Genomic DNA, 14,972 nt, shown 5'->3' with positions numbered 1-14,972 from the left:
TATTGGACCATGTCCTTAGCAATTATAAAAGCCTCAATAGTCAAAGTTGCACAATGGTCACACAGAACAACAAATACAACACAGAGGCATTAAAGCAAATACTTGAAGAGCAATTGACTTCACCTTATTAGAATGTCGTGGATACGATCTAGAGCGGGGTGTGGATGTATCCCGTGTCGGCGGCCTACCTGAGCACGATACAACCCACGCATGGATGCTCCCTTACAAGTATCTAGAGCTTGAATTCAATCTTCGTTCTAGGATCCACAAATATGCAGATCGAGAAGAATTCGAGGGCCACGAGTACTACCTGTAGAACTTGAAGGGGACGACAATGACGAGGCAGAGCGTGAGTTTGAAGTTAAATCGGCCTGACGAAGTTAGAAATTGGCGAGCGATTCCTCGCTCCCAACGCTCTGTGCATGGCCTGGCAGAGGGGAGGAGGACGGGGATGGAGGCGGAAATGCATCTGAGGAGCATGGAGGTACCAACCTGTGAGAACGAATTTGTTGTCATCGGAGGCATCTCTGGAGCTTGTCAATGTAGCGAAAACATTTACCATCAGCCGCCGTGGTCTCTGATCAGGTCAGCATGTTGCGGTACATAGAGGCGGCTAGGCTCGCGTGGCGGCCTCATGTGCTGGCTCGTGGAGACCGATGGTGTTAACAGTCGACGCGGCGGCGCCGTTGGGACTCGCGCGACATCGGCAGGTAGGCTCGAATGGAGGTATCGCTTACTGGCTCGTGGCGGACGACGGCATGCTGGATCGAGGCGGCGGTGTCGCGGAGACTCGCGCGGCGGCGATGAGCAGGGTTGTGTGTTTGGCGACCGACGACGCGTGCAGGTTCGAGGCGGTGGTGCCGGAGAGACTCGCCCACGGCGACCGACTGGCTCGTGTAGCGCCGCCACAATGTGGCAGGGATGTTTCGGAGTCTGGGAGATCAAAGCGATGGTGATTTTTGGGGAACAAAAGGAGAGATAATTGTCTCCGGGCGTTCCATTTTATTTTCCAAATATGTGGATGTGATGTATTACTGAGATTTATGTAGGCGATGTATTAATGAGATTTATGTAGGCTGAAATCATGGAATCTTTCTAGACGTCCTATTTTATTTGGTAAACACTCTACATCGCAGCCCGATGGGACTCGATTCATCGGACCGATCGATGGCCGTTGATTTGCATACCATCGCACGACCATCACCAGGTTGCTTCCATCGTTCAAATAAAGAAAAAAAGAAACAGTCCCCCTCATGCCGCATCATGCCCACATTCAAGCGAGATTATAGCTCCTAACCGCGAGATTGCTTCTCCACCAAAGAGCCAGCCATGCTTTCCTCCCCGTGCCGCCATTGTTCTCCTGCTCCACCAGAATCCACATCTAAGCGTGCGCATTCTGTTTGATTCATGTGTGGCGGCAGAAGGGAGTGCAGTCAGGAGCGTGTCGCGTCCTGAACTCCTGGCGAGGGTGAGCACAGTCAATTTGATTCATGGTTCTCGTCGGCCAGCTTGTGGCGATCAATCTCGGCATACGCATCGAGCACAAGGATGTGCCTCCGCCTCTACCGCAGACCACACGAAGCTTCCTTCCCAGACCATGGATTCGACGTTGCTTCTTTCCGGCCCAGACCATGGTTTCTACGTTGTTTCCTTGCCAGACCTTAGAATCCTTAGATTCTATGTTGCTTCCGTCCCAAACTCCCAGACCATGGAATCTACAAAGATGTGCTTCCCAAATTCCTACGTTGTTTCCGTCCCAGACCATGGATTATAGTAGCTTCATGTGCATCTGCTTCCTTTTACCAATTAATTCCTCCTGAAGCCAAAATAAAAAATGATGCCACTTGCTACATCATCAAAAATTACAGCGCTACTGGTGAAATAATGGCATGCTTCTTGCATAAAACAATTGTGCTTCACATAAACTTTTCATGAAACTCAATCTCATGGGTCTGTTTTTCATTTTTTCTGGGGAAGAAGCAACTATAATAAGGAAGAAAGGCAAGAGACGTTAACCTCCTCAGTGAGTTACGGGAGCAGTTTATGGGAGCTGTTTTCGGTAGCAGTTTTTAGGAAGGAAGCATGCAATCATGTCTAGGAGCAGTTTTCGGGAGCAGTTTTTAGAAAGGAAGCGTGCCCGAGGAAAGTAATTTGTGAGATTACCATAGCGTGATTCCTAGGATGAAGATTCCTAAAGCGGTCTAGGCTGACTAAATGCGCGAGTTGATATTCTAGGAAGGTTAGGACGACCAAAGTGCTGAATTGCAGCGTGAGTGATATTGACTGATTGATTGCTGGATTGGAGCGTGAAACTTTCCCTGTTTTGGTGGGATGGACGACCAAAAGGATGACGAAAGTAGGGGAGAAGGGGGAACACGTTCGTTCTTTTTATGTAGTAGAGAAAAAGGCATAACACTAACACCGGCTTCCAAGTCACATAGAGCAGTTTTAACATAATTATTCTTAATAGAACAAGGAATAGTAGGTATACCTGGGTCGCGCAACTTCTTTGGAACTTTGCCATTGAAAGAGTAATTAGCAAGCTTAGTGGAAATTTCCTCATTGGGGATTTTCCTTTTGTTAGTAACAATATCTTTCATATACTTTGAATAAGGAGGCAATTTAATAACATCAGTCAAATGGATTTGCAAGAATAAAAGTTTCATCCAATCATAAAATTTATTATAGTGTTCTTCTTCCTTTGATTTTAGTTTCTTAGCAGAAAAAGGCATTTGCTTTTGCACCCAAGGTTCCCTTTCATTAACATGTTTCTTAGCAATAAAATCTTCTTTAGTATAATTTTTATTTTTATCTTGCTTTTCAGGTTCATCTTCAACTTCTTCTTTATCAGAAACATCATTCTTATCATTACCATTATTATTATCATGTTCATTACCACTTTCAGTTTCAGCAACAGAAATAGAAATACTATTAGGATCATTAACGAGCTCGAGAGAATTCTACAACAGTTTTATGTTTCTTTTTCTTTTTCTTAGATGGAGTACTAGTTTCAGTTCGTTGAGAATCTTGTTCAACTCTTTTGGGATGCCCTTCAGGATATAGAGGATCATGGGTAGAGACACCACCTCTAGTTGTTACTTCATAAGCATGTTTCTCTTTAGAATTATTTTTTAATAAGTCATTTTGCACTTCAGTGAGTTGATCAATTTGAGTTTGAACCATTTGAAAATATTTAACAAGCATCTTAACATCATTGGAAGTTCTCTCCACAATATCATGCAAATTGCTAATAGCTTGAGAATTTTCCATTAGATGATTCTCTACTCTCATATTAAAATTACTTTGCTTAACAATATAATTATCAAACTCATCTAAGCATTGCGCATGAGGTTTTGAATACGGAATATCTTCCCTAGTAAAGCGCTGAAGGGAGTTTACCTCAATCATGGATGAAGGGGAAATTATCTCACATATATCTTCTATGGGAGGTAGATTCTTCACATCTTCAGATTTAATACCTTTCTCCTTGAGAGACTTCTTGGCTTCCCTCATATCTTCATCATTCAATTTAATTAAACCCCTCTTCTTCAATATTGGCGTTGGAATTGGTTCAGACGTAGTCCAATCATCATGTTTCCGGCCTATTTTAGCCAATAATTTTTCAGCTTCGTGCGGAGTTCTTTTCACGAAAACACAACCAGCACAACTATCCAAATATGCCCTAGACTCAATGGTTAGTCCACTATAAAATATATCAAGTAGATCATTCTTTTCTAAATCATGTCCAGGTCGAGCTCGATAAGAGAACAAAATCTTGCCCAAGCCTCGAGGCAATTTCTCTTCATCTCCCTGGTCAAATCTATAAATTTTACGTAAAGCAACATGTTGAGCACTAGCGGGAAAGTATTTTCGAAAGAAAACATCACGCAAATCAGTTGGACTTTTAATAGAACCAGGAGGCAAATTATTATACCAAGTTTTAGCATCATCCTTTAATGAGAAAGGAAAAATTTTAGCGACAAAATAAGTACGCATCTTGACATCATCAGAAAACAAGCTACTCATAGAAGAAAGTTCAATCATGTGTTCTACAGCACTTTCTTTTTCAGTACCACAAAAGGGTGCTTTCTCTACAATAGCTATATGAGATAGATCAAGAGAAAAATCATAATCTTTATCCTTAATGCGTATAGGAGATGTGGCAAATTTAGGATCAGGAGATAACTTATGTCTAACGGTATATTGTGTGAGAAACTTTTTAATTTTGCTTGCATCAGCGAGTAGCATTGCATCTATTAATAAAATCATCATTAAGCTCCACATAATCTTCATCGAGTATCATCACTAGAATAATCAAGTTCGGGTGAATTAACGGGTGTAGTAGCATTAGGAATTTCAGTATTTTCAATTTGTCTAGACCTAGCAATTGTAGCATCTAGAAAGGATCCCAATGAACCACTATCATCAAGCACAGTAGAAACATTATCAATATTATGAGAGTTTTCAGATTCAGCAGAAGTACCAGCAAGTGAAGCTTGTGGCGGTGAAACAAGTCGACTTATCACAGATGGCGAATCAAGAGTAGCAGAGGTACTCAGAGTTGTACCTTTTCTTGTAGTGGATGGTAATATGGCGAATTTAAGATCGCGAGTTTTACCCATGATGGAGAATTTGCAGTGAACAATATCAATCCAAGTGAACTTCCAAATAAAGCTATGCTCCCCGGCAACGGCGCCAGAAAACAGTCTTGATAACCCACAAGTATAGGGGATCGCAGCGAGTCTTCGTGGGTAGTAAAACCCAATTTATTGATTCGACACAAGGGGAGACAAAGAATACTTGAAAGCCTTAACGACGGAGTTGTCAATTCAGCTGCACTGGAAACGAGACTTGCTCGCAAGAGTTTATCGGTAGTAATAGTTTTATAGCGATAGCGATAGTGAAATAACAGCAGCGAGTAACGAGAGACGGCGGTAGTGATTATAGTAAACAGCAGGATTAAAATACTGTAGGCACGGGGACGGATAACGGGCGTTGCATGGATGAGAGAAACTCATGTAACAATCAAGTAGGGCATTTGCAGATAATAATAAAATGGTGTCGAAGTACAAAGCAATCAATAGGCATGTGTTCCAATTATAGTCGTACGTGCTCGCAATGAGAAACTTGCACAACATCTTTTGTCCTACCAGCCGGTGGCAGCCAGGGCCTCAAGGGAATCTTACTGGATATTAAGGTACTCCTTTTAATAGAGTACCGGAGCAAAGCATTAACACTCCGTGAACACATGTGATCCTCACATCACTACCATCCCCTCTGGTTGTCCCGATTTACGTCACTTCGGGGCCATTGGTTCCGGACGACGACATGTGTATACAACTTGCGGGTAAGACCATAAACAATGAATATCATGATGAAATAATAACATGTTCAGATCTGAGATCATGGCACTCGGGCCCTAGTGACAAGCATTAAGCATAACAAGTTGCAACAATATCATCAAAGTACCAATTACGGACACTAGGCACTATGCCCGAACAATCTTATACTATTACATGACTGATGGCGTGTAATACACACGTTCGTTGGGAACCCCAAGAGGAAGGTATGATGTACACAGTAGCAAGTTTTCCCTCAGAAAGAAACCAAGGTTTATCGAACCAGGAGGAGCCAAGAAGCACGTTGAAGGTTGATGGCGGCGGGATGTAGTGCGGCGCAACACCGGGGATTCCGGCGCCAACGTGGAACCTGCACAACACAACCAAAGTACTTTGCCCCAATGAAACAGTGAGGTTGTCAATCTCACCGAAGCTTGCTGTAACAAAGGATTAGATGTATAGTGTGGATGATGATTGTTTGCAGAAAACGAGTAGAACAAGTATTGCGATAGATTGTATTTAATGTAAAAGAATGGACCGGGGTCCACGAGTTCACTAGAGGTGTCTCTCCCATAAGATAAATAGCATGTTGGGTGAATAAATTACGGTCGGGCAATTGACAAATAGAGAGGGCATGACAATGCACATACATGATATGATAAGTATAGTGAGATTTAATTGGGCATTACGACAAAGTACATAGACCGCTATCCGGCATGCATCTATGCCTAAAAAGTCCACCTTCGAGGTTATCATCCGAACCCCTTCCGGTATTAAGTTGCAAACAACGGACAATTGCATTAAGTATGGTGCGTAATGTAATCAATAACTACATCCTCGGACATAGCATCAATGTTTTATCCCTAGTGGCAACAGACACATCCACAACCTTAGAACTTTCTGTCCATCTGTCCCAGATTTAATGGAGGCATGAACCCACTATCGAGCATAAATACTCCCTCTTGGAGTTAAGAGTAAAAACTTGGCCAGAGCCTCTACTAATAACGGAGAGCATGCAAGATCATAAACAACACATAGGTAATAGATTGATAATCAACATAACATAGTATTCTCTATCCATCGGATCCCGACAAACACAACATATAGCATTACGGATAGATGATCTTGATCATGTTAGGCAGCTCACAAGATCCAGACAATGAAGCACATAAGGAGAAGACGACCATCTAGCTACGCTATGGACCCATAGTCCGGGGGTGAACTACTCACTCATCACTCCGGAGGCGACCATGGCGGTGAAGAGTCCTCCGGGAGATGATTCCCCTCTCCGGCGGGGTGCCGAGGCGATCTCCGAATCCCCGAGATGGGATTGGCGGCGGCGGCGTCTGCGGAAGGTTTTCCGTATCGTGGCTCTCGATGCTGGGGGTTTCGCGACGGAGGCTTTAAGTAGGCGGAAGGGCAGGTCAAAGGGCGTCACGGGGGCCCACACACCGGGGCCGCGCGGCCGGGAGCCCGGGCCGCGCCGCCCTGTTGTGTCGCCACCTCGTGGCCCCACTTCGTCTCCCCTCCGGTCTTCTGGAAGCTTCGTGTAAAAATAGGCCCCTGGGCATTGATTTCGTCCAATTCCGAGAATATTTCCTTTGTAGGATTTCTGAAACCAAAAACAGCGAAGCGACAAGTGGCTCTTCGGCATCTCGTTAATAGGTTAGTGCCGGAAAATGCATAAATACGACATAAAGTATGCATAAAACATGTAGATATTATCAATAATGTGGCATGGAACATAAGAAATTATCGATACGTCGGAGACGTATCAGCATCCCCAAGCTTAGTTCCTGCTCGTCCCGAGCAGGTAAACGATAACAAAGATAATTTCTGGGTGATATGCCATCATAACCTTGATCATACTATTGTAAGCATATGTAATGAATGCAGCGATCAAAACAATGGTAATGACATGAGTAAACAAGCTGAATCATAAAGCAAAGACTTTTCATGAATAGTACTTCAAGACAAGCATCAATAAGTCTTGCATAAGAGTTAACTCATAAAGCAATAAATCAAAGTAAAGGTATTGAAGCAACACAAAGGAAGATTAAGTTTCAGCGGTTGCTTTCAACTTATAACATGTATATCTCATGGATAGTGTCAATGTAAAGTAATATAACAAGTGCAATATGCAAGTATGTAGGAATCAATGCACAGTTCACACAAGTGTTTGCTTCTTGAGGTGGAGAGAAATAGGTGAGCTGACTCAACATAAAAGTAAAAGAAAGGTCCTTCAAAGAGGAAAGCATCGATTGCTATATTTGTGCTAGAGCTTTTATTTTGAAAACATGAAACAATTTTGTCAACGGTAGTAATAAAGCATATGTATCATGTAAATTATATCTTACAAGTTGCAAGCCTCATGCATAGTATACTAATAGTGCCCGCACCTTGTCCTAATTAGCTCGGATTACCAGGATTATCATCGCAATACACATGTTTTAACCAAGTGTCACAAAGGGGTACCTCTATGCCGCCTGTACAAAGGTCTAAGGAGAAAGCTCGCATTTGGATTTCTCGCTTTTGATTATTCTCAACTTAGACATCCATACCGGGACAACATAGACAACGAGATAATGGACTCCTCTTTAATGCATAAGCATGTAGCAACAATTAATGTTCTCATATGAGATTGAGGATATATGTCCAAAACTGAAACTTCCACCATGATTCATGGCTTTAGTTAGCGGCCCAATGTTCTTCTCTAACATTATGCATGCTCTAACCATTTAATGAGTGGTAAATCTCCCTTACTTCAGACAAGACGGACATGCATAGCAACTCACATGATATTCACCAAAGTGTTGATGGCATCCCCAGGAGCATGGCTATCGCACAACAAGCAACTTAATAAGGGATAAAGTGCATAAGTACATATTCAATACCACAATAGTTTATAAGGCTATTTGTCCCATGAGCTATATATTGCAAAGGCGAATGATGGAAATTTTAAAGGTAGCACTCAAGCAATTTACTTTGGAATGGCGGAGAAATATCATGTAGTAGGTAGGTATGGTGGACACAAATGGCATAGTGGTTGGCTCAAGGATTTTGGATGCATGAGAAGTATTCCCTCTCGATACAAGGTTTAGGCTAGCAAAGTTATTTGAAACAAACACAAGGATGAACCGGTGCAGCAAAACTCACATAAAAGACATATTGTAAACATTATAAGACTCTACACCATCTTCCTTGTTGTTCAAAACTCAATACTAGAAATTATCTAGACTTTAGAGAGACCAAATATGCAAACCAAATTTTAGCAAGCTCTATGTATTTCTTAATTAATGGGTGCAAAGTATATGATGCAAGAGCTTAAACATGAGCACAACAATTGCCAAGTATCAAATTATTCGAGACATTTTAGAATTACTACATGTAGCATTTCCCGATTCCAACCATATAACAATTTAACGAAGAAGATTCAACCTTCGCCATGAATACTATGAGTAAAGCCTAAGGACATATTTGTCCATATGCAACAGCGGAGCGTGTCTCTCTCCCACACAATGAATGCTAGGATCCATTTTATTCAAACAAAAACAAAAACAAAAACAAACCGACGCTCCAAGCAAAGCACATAAGATGTGATGGAATAAAAATATAGTTTCGGGGAGGAACCTGATAATGTTGTCGATGAAGAAGGGGATGCCTTGGGCAACCCCAAGCTTAGACGCTTGAGTCTTCTTAAAATATGCGAGGGGTGAACCACCGGGGCATCCCCAAGCTTAGAGCTTTCACTCTCCTTGATCATATTGCATCATTTCCCTCTCTTGATCCTTGAAAACTTCCTCCACACCAAACTCGAAACAACTCATTAGAGGGTTAGTGCACAATAAAAATTTACATGTTCAGAGGTGACATAATCATTCTTAACACTTCTGGACATTGCACAAAGCTACTGCACATTAATGGAACAAAGAAATTCACCCAACATAGCAAAAGAGGCAATGCGAAATAAAAGGCAGAATCTGTCAAAACAGAACAGTTCATAAAGACGAATTTTAAGGTGGCACCAGACTCGCTCAAATGAAAATGTCCAAATTGAATTAAAGTTGCGTACATATCTGAGGATCACGCACGTAAATTGGCATATTTTTCGGAGCTACCTACAGAGAGGCAGGTCGAAATTCGTGACAGCAAAGAAATCTGTTTCTGCGCAGTAATCCAAATCTAGTATGAACCTTACGATCAACGACTTTACTTGGCACAACAATGCACAAAACTAAGATAAGGAGAGGTTGCTACAATAGTAACAACTTCCAAGACTCAAATATAAAATAAAAGTATTGTACTAAAAACATGGGTTGTCTCCCATAAACGTTTTTCTTTAACGCCTTTCAGCTAGGCGCAGAAAGTGTATATCAAGTGTTATCAAGAGACGAAGTATTAACATCATAATTTGTTCTAATAATAGAATCAAAAGGTAACTTCATTCTCTTTCTAGGGAAGTGTTCCATACCTTTCTTGAGAGGAAATTGATATTTAATATTACCTTCCTTCATATCAATGATAGCTCCAACGGTTCGAAGAAAAGGTCTTCCCAATATAATGGGACAAGATGCATTGCATTCAATATCCAAGACAACAAAATCAACGGGGACAAGGTTATTGTTAACCATAATACGAACATTATCAACTATCCCCAAAGGTTTCTTTGTAGCATTATCAACAAGATTAACATCCAAATAACAATTCTTCAATGGTGGCAAGTCAAGCATATCATAAATTTTCTTAGGCATAACGGAAATACTTGCACCAAGATCACATAAAGCATTACAATCAAAGTCATTGACCTTAATCTTAATGATGGGCTCCCAACCATCCTCTAACTTTCTAGGAATAGAAGTTTCAAGTTTTAGTTTCTCTTCTCTAGCTTTTATGAGAGCATTTGTAATATGTTTTGTGAAAGCCAAGTTTATAGCACTAGCATTGGGACTCTTAGCAAGTTTTTGTAAGAACTTTATAACTTCAGAGATGTGGCAATCATCAAAATCCAAACCATTATAATCTAAAGCAATGGGATCATCATCCCCAATATTGGAAAAAATTTCAGCAGTTTTATCACAGGCAGTTTCAGCAGTTTTAGCAGTTTCCGGCAGTTTTGCAGGCTTTGCATTAGAAGTAGTAACATTGCCAAGACCAATTATTTTACCATTGATAGTAGGAGGTGCAGCAACATGTGAATCATTAACATTACTAGTGGTGGTAATAGTCCAAACTTTAGCTACATTATTCTCTTTAGCAAGTTTTTCATTTTCTTCTCTTTCCCACCTAGCATGCAATTCAGCCATCAATCTTATATTCTCATTAATTCTAACTTGGATGGCATTTGCTGTAGTAACAATTTTATTTTCAATATCCTTATTAGGCATAACTTTCAATTTCAAAAGATCAACATCAGAGGCAAGACTATCAACCTTAGAAGCAAGAATATCAATTTTATTGAGCTTTTCCTCAACAGATTTGTTAAAAGCAGTTTGTGTACTAATAAATTCTTTAAGCATAGCTTCAAGACCAGGGGTACACTCCTATTATTGTTGTAAGAATTCCCATAAGAATTACCATAACTATTACCATTAGCAGAAGGATATGGCCTATAGTTGTTACCAGAATTATTCCTATAAGCATTGTTGTTGAAATTATTATTTTTAATGAAGTTCACATCAACATGTTCTTCTTGGGAAACCAATGAAGCTAACGGAACATTATTAGGATCAACATTAGTCCTACCATTCACAAGCATAGACATAATAGCATCAATCTTATCACTCAAGGAAGAGGTTTCTTCGACAGAATTTACCTTCTTACCTTGTGGAGCTCTTTCAGTGTGCCATTCAGAGTAATTAATCATCATATTATCAAGAAGATTTGTTGCTTCACCAAGAGTGATGGACATAAAGGTACCTCCAGCAGCTGAATCCAATAGGTTCCGCGAAGAAAAGTTCGATCCTACATAAAAGGTTTGGATGATCATCCAAGTAGTCAGTCCATGGGTTGGGCAATTTTTAACCAAAGATTTCATTCTCTCCCATGCTTGAGCAACATGTTCATTATCTAATTGCTTGAAATTCATTATGCTACTTCTCAAAGATATAATTTTAGCGGGAGGATAATATCTACCAATAAAAGCATCCTTGCATTTAGTCCATGAATCAATACTATTTCTAGGCGAGAGATAACAACCAATCTTTAGCTCTTCCTCTTAAGGAGAAAGGAAACAATTTTAATTTTATAATGTCACCATCTACATCCTTATACTTTTGCATTTCACATAGTTCAACAAAATTATTAAGATGGGCAGCGACATCATCGGAACTAACACCGAGAAAATTGCTCTCTCATAACAAGATTCGATAAAGCGAGGTTTAATTTCAAAGAATTCTGCTGTAGTAGCAGGTGGAGCAATAGGTGTGCATAAGAAATCATTATTATTTGTGGTTGTGAAGTCACACAACTTAGTATTTTCAACGAGTACCCATTTTAGCGGTAGTAAATAAAGCAAACTAGATAAAATAAATGCAAGTAACTAATTTTTTTGTGTTTTTGATATAGAGAACAAGACAGTAAATAAAGTAAAACTAGCAACTAATTTTTTTGTGTTTTGATATAATGCAGCAAACAAAGTAGTAAATAAAATAAAGCAAGACAAAAACTAAGTAAAGAGATTGGATTGTGGAGACTCCCTTGCAGCGTGTCTTGATCTCCCCGGCAACGGCGCCAGAAAAAGAGCTTGATGGCGTGTAATACACACGTTCGTTGGGAACCCCAAGAGGAAGGTATGATGTACACATTAGCAAGTTTTCCCTCAGAAAGAAACCAAGGTTTATCGAACCAGGAGGAGCCAAGAAGCACGTTGAAGGTTGATGGCAGCGGGATGTAGTGCGGCGCAACACCAGGGATTCCGGCGCCAACGTGGAACCTGCACAACACAACCAAAGTACTTTGCCCCAACGAAACGGTGAGGTTGTCAATCTCACTCGGCTTGCTGTAACAAAGGATTAGATGTATAGTGTGGATGATGATTGTTTGCGAGAAAACGATAGAACAAGTATTGCGATAGATTGTATTTAATGTAAAAGAATGGACCGGGGTCCACAGTTCACTAGAGGTGTCTCTCCCATAAGATAAATAGCATGTTGGGTGAACAAATTACAGTCGGGCAATTGACAAATAGAGAGGGCATGACAATGCACATACATGATATGATAAGTATAGTGATACTTAATTGGGCATTACGACAAAGTACATAGACCGCTATCCGAGCATGCATCTATGCCTAAAAAGTCCACCTTCGGGTTATCATCCGAACCCCTTCCAGGTATTAAGTTGCAAACAACCGACAATTGCATTAAGTATGGTGCGTAATGTAATCAATAACTACATCCTCGGACATAGCATCAATGTTTTATCCCTAGTGGCAACAACACATCCACAACCTTAGAACTTTACGTCCATCGTCCCGGATTTAATGGAGGCATGAACCCACTATCGAGCATAAATACTCCCTCTTGGAGTTAAGAGTAAAAACTTGGCCGAGCCTCTACTAATAACGGAGAGCATGCAAGATCATAAACAACACATAGGTAATAGATTGATAATCAACATAACATAGTATTCTCTATCCATCGGATCCCGACAAACACAACATATAGCATTACGGATAGATGATCTTGATCATGTTAGGCAGCTCACAAGATCCAGACAATGAAGCACATAAGGAGAAGACGACCATCTAGCTACTCGCTATGGACCCATAGTCCAGGGGTGAACTACTCACTCATCACTCCGGAGGCGACCATGGCGGTGAAGAGTCCTCCGGGAGATGATTCCCCTCTCCGGCGAGGTGCCGGAGGCGATCTCCTGAATCCCCCGAGATGGGATTGGCAGCGGCGGCGTCTCGGAAGGTTTTCCGTATCGTGGCTCTCGATGCTGGGGGTTTCGCGACGGAGGCTTTAAGTAGGCGGAAGGGCAGGTCAAGGGCGTCACGGGGGCCCACACACCGGGGCCGCGCGGCCGGGGCCCGGGCCGCGCCGCCCTGTTGTGTCGCCACCTCGTGGCCCCACTTCGTCTCCCCTCCGGTCTTACGGAAGCTTCGTGTAAAAATAGGCCCCTGGGCATTGATTTCGTCCAATTCGAGAATATTTCCTTTGTAGGATTTACGAAACCAAAAACAGCGAGAAACGACAAGCGACTCTTCGGCATCTCGTCAATAGGTTAGTGCCGGAAAATGCATAAATACGACATAAAGTATGCATAAAACATGTAGATATCATCAATAATGTGGCATGGAACATAAGAAATTATCGATACGTCGGAGACGTATCAATGACCAATCTCATCCAATCCCTACCATCCCCTTCAGCCTACAGCGGGGGAATTACTCACACATGGATGGGGGAAACATGGCTGGTTGATGGAGAGGCGTCGGTGGTGATGGTGGCGATGATCTCCTCCAATTCCCCGTCCCGGCGGAGTGCCAGAACGAAGACTTCTGGCTCCCGAGACGGAGTTTCGCGATGTGGCGGCGTTCTGGAGGGTTTCTGGCGACTTCGATTTTTTTTCCGTGCGTTTTTAGGTCGAAGGCAATAAGTAGTCCGAAAGAGGGCGTCGGGGGCCAGCCGAGGCCGCCACACACTAGGGCCGCGCGGGCCCTCTCTGGGCCGCGCCGGCCTAGTGTGTGGGGCCCTCGGGCCCCACCGAGCTCGCCCTACGGCTCCGCCAATATTCTGGGAAAATAGGACCTTCTGCATAAATTCCGAGGATTTTCTCGAAAGTTGGATTTCTGCACAAAACGAGACACCGAACAGTCTAGCTGAAAACAGCGTTAGTTCGTGTTAGTTGCATCCAAAATACACAAATTAGAGGCAAAACAATAGCAAAAGTGTTCGGGAAAGTAGATACGTTTTGGACGTATCAATGACAAAGGAGACCGATCTTTACCTCGGACCGGTCGCCAACAGCCAATGTTCTTCTAACCTTTACCGATATTTTACGGGCCTAGAGTTTTGGCTCCCGTGAGCACACGTTCCTGATATGATCAGCCAGTTTGAAAACATACAAAATAGAATAAAAAAATTCTGAAAATTTATTTACTTATTTTTTACACTACGACCCATGTTCATGCAAATTTGCATATAAAAATAAGCCCCGCAATAATGATGAAAAATTTCAGTGCTCTAAACAAGCAATGAATTTAGCACTCAACTTGTCTTTTTACTGATATTTTTCGGGCGTAGAGTTTTGGCTCCCATGAGCACACGAGTTTTTGATATGATCAGCCAGTTTGAAAAAAAAATAGAATCAAAGAATTCTGAAAATTTATGTACAGTACTTAATTTTGACACTACGGCCCATGTTCATGCAAATTTGCATATAAAAATATGCCCTTCAATAACAATGGAAAAATTCAGTGCTCTAAACAAGCAATGAATTTAGCACTCAACTTGTATTTTTATCAAAGATCATTATATTTGAGTTTTCTCCATAAAAGTTTTTAGACAAGAGACACAAATGTGTAGAACTACAAGCCTAACTATTTTTTTGTATATTTTCTAACATGATTTCCCCCTTATCATAAAGAAATATCTCGATGCCGAGGAGATCGCCCACTCATCAGCCAGC

The 14,972-nt window shown here is 41.5% G+C and overlaps 1 pseudogene; it reads left to right on the top strand.

Moving 5' to 3' along the window:
• The first annotated feature begins 656 nt into the window (after positions 1 to 656).
• The window catches only part of LOC124671736, a 17,166-nt pseudogene continuing 2,850 nt past the window's right edge, over positions 657 to 14,972 (top strand).

The sequence above is a fragment of the Lolium rigidum genome, chromosome 7 (genome assembly GCF_022539505.1).
Source record: "Lolium rigidum isolate FL_2022 chromosome 7, APGP_CSIRO_Lrig_0.1, whole genome shotgun sequence".
Classification (NCBI taxonomy): domain Eukaryota; kingdom Viridiplantae; phylum Streptophyta; class Magnoliopsida; order Poales; family Poaceae; genus Lolium; species Lolium rigidum.
This window is presented reverse-complemented; position numbering and strand designations above follow the sequence as displayed.